The sequence below is a fragment of the Colobus angolensis genome, unplaced genomic scaffold (genome assembly GCF_000951035.1).
Source record: "Colobus angolensis palliatus isolate OR3802 unplaced genomic scaffold, Cang.pa_1.0 Scaffold3, whole genome shotgun sequence".
Lineage (NCBI taxonomy): Eukaryota > Metazoa > Chordata > Mammalia > Primates > Cercopithecidae > Colobus > Colobus angolensis.
In genome coordinates, this window is record NW_012116265.1 from 5,082,914 (window position 1) to 5,085,488 (window position 2,575).

General features: G+C 45.0%; 1 protein-coding gene across 2 annotated transcripts in view; it reads left to right on the forward strand.

The window, feature by feature from the left end:
- PTPN21 (protein tyrosine phosphatase, non-receptor type 21) overlaps positions 1-2,575 on the forward strand; it is a 93,579-nt gene that overhangs the window by 1,887 nt on the left and 89,117 nt on the right. Inside the window, exon 2 of one of the 2 annotated variants that reach the window (XM_011949452.1) lies at positions 1,967-2,089. The exons of the other annotated variant lie outside the window; for it this stretch is intronic. The gene's annotated coding sequence lies outside the window, so the exon portion shown is untranslated. The remainder of the gene's footprint in view (positions 1-1,966; positions 2,090-2,575) is intronic. 2 annotated transcript variants of the gene reach the window in all.

Below are 2,575 nucleotides of genomic sequence, written 5' to 3' on the forward strand. Positions count from 1 at the left end.
ACACTGCAGGCTTCTCTGTTCGGCATGCTGGCTGTGTGTTCTAGCCCACTGGCCACTCACTGTGTGTCCCTGGCTGGGATGTCTGAGTTGAGCCTGTAGGTTCCCTCCTCATGAAGCAGGAATAGATTAGAGCAAGAAGTCTTCCCTTGGGGTGCCCTATAATAACTAATGGTTCTTATTTTGAATATGTTTATATTCCCCCCAAACGTAATCCAGAATCAAATGTGAATACACTCTGGGTTGTTCAAATTTCTATTTTCTAATATACCCCCTGTGATATATACTAGGTCATCCCTATCTCTAGTACAGTTTACTGACTTCATTCTTTCTTTTTTGTTCATTTTTATTTTTTTAGAGGCAAGGTCTAGCTATGTTGCCCAGGTTGGTTTCAAATTCCTAGGCTCAAGTGATCCTCCCGCAATAGGCATGTGCCACCATGTCCTGCTCCTGACTTCATTCTTTCAACATTCATTGAGTAAACAGAAAATTCATTGACTATATTCTTATAGGTCAGATCAAGGTTCTGGAGACATATTACCTGAACTCAGTTTGAGTTCTAGTTTCCTTACCATCTGCTTCTATTACCTTGGGCAAGTTATGTGATATCTCTGAGCCCTGGTTCTCCATCTGAAGCATGGGAATGACTGTGACACCTAATTCTCAGAGTAGCATAAGGCCATAAGCTCAACTAACTGTTAGAGTACTGATTGGGAGGTTTGCCAAGGAAACCCCTAATCTAGTTGGTAGGAAGTTATGGAGTACTTATGTATCCATATAATGTCTTAAATTTAAAATGTTATGCAAGGCCTGTGAAGAAAGGTCTCTAATTAAACCTAGGACCCTCCCTACCTTTGGCTGCCTGGTTCTGGGATAAGGGAAAGTTAGAGAAACTGGTTATTCCACCTAAAAAGTCAGGAATAGATGAACTTTGCTCCTGGTGACCATCCAGTCACTTATATGATAACTCAGTACTGAACACGCTTAAGTGCCAAGCACATACATACTTGGAAGCTCACCCCAGTGTTGTTGCCAATAAGAAAACAGGCATGATGCATGCTGTGATAAGGGAAGTAGAGGTTGTGTCATAGGCCAGACGGAGGTGCAGCAAAGGGAAGGCTGCTCAGGGAAGTTGATTCTGAGCTGTGACCTGAGGATGGGGCAAGGGAGTCCTATCAGGGGCTGGAAGAGTTCCAACAAAGAGAACTGCACAGGGCCAAAGACGCAGAGGGAGCTGCTCTACCTGAAGTCTGAAGTGCGTGGAGGAAAGGCTGACTGTAAAGGCAGCAAATGAGGATTTTTTGTTAAAGGATTTGGATTTATCCTGAGCGTAGCGGGGAAGTTTAATGAAGGGTGTAAACAGGTGTGGTACATTTGTTTCTGGGAAGAGTGAGCCCTTTGGAGAATGATTCGAAGGGCGTGGTTCAGGTACAGATGGTAGCCACCTGGAGTTGGATAGGGTTGGAGAGAGGTGGTTGGAATCTGGAGATATTCAGGACCTACCGAGTAATAGGCAGGGGTTAGCATGGGTCCAGGTTGATATTCAGGTTTTCAGTAGATGGTGGGGCTATAACAGAGAGGAAACGTGAAAGGAAGTGCAGATCTGTTAGGGGCAAGGAGGAGCGTGTCCTGAGCTCGGTTTTGGAAATACTGAGTTTGAGGTGTTTGAGATGCCAGTTGGAGGTGTTGAATAGACAGATGGATCTGCTGATCTGGAGTTCAGGCACGAGATCCAGGTTGGAGGGAAGAGATTGGGAAGCATCAGCCTAAGTGAGTTCATTAAAGCCAGAAGATGGTATGAGGCTCTCCAGGGGAGAAAAAGACGACATTGCCGACCCCTTATGGTACATTAGAGGAGGGGAGAGTGTTGGAAGGAAACTGAGATGAAACTGCCCAAGAAGAAGAAAGAAAACCAGAACAGCAGGCCTCAGTAACCAGTCCCTGTTTACTTGCATTTATTGTTTCATAGGGATGGGGTCTCACTCCATCACCCAGGCTGGAGTACATTGGCACCATCATAGCTCAATACATCCTCAAACTCCTAGGCTCAAGTGATCCTTTTGACTTAGTCTGCCAAGAGCTGGGACTGTAGGTACACAACCACACCCAGCTAATTTTTTTTTTAAACTTGTGTTTTTGAGATGGAGTCTTGCTGTGTTGCCCAGGCTGGTCTGGGAGTTCTTTCCTCTACTTATCTTCCTGCCTCAGCCTCCTGAGTAGGTGGGATTATAGGCGTGTGCCTCCTTGCTTGGCTTAGTGGCTTATTCTATTTATTTATTTATTTTGCTTGCTTCGACTTTTTTTTTTCCTATTATGCTTTCTTCCTGTGATTTTCTTCCTCATGCACCAGGTCTGTCTATAACGCCTAGAGTCAGCTTCTTGAAGAACTATGGTTTGTTTATTTATTTATTTATTTTTTTTGAGACAGCGCTCTGTCGCCCAGGATGGAGTGCAGTGGCGCAATCTCGACTCACTGTAAGCTCCACCTCCTGGGTTCACGCCATTCTTCTGCCTCAGCCTCCCAAGTAGCTGGGACTACAGGTGCCTGCCACCACACACGGCTAATTTTTTTGTATTT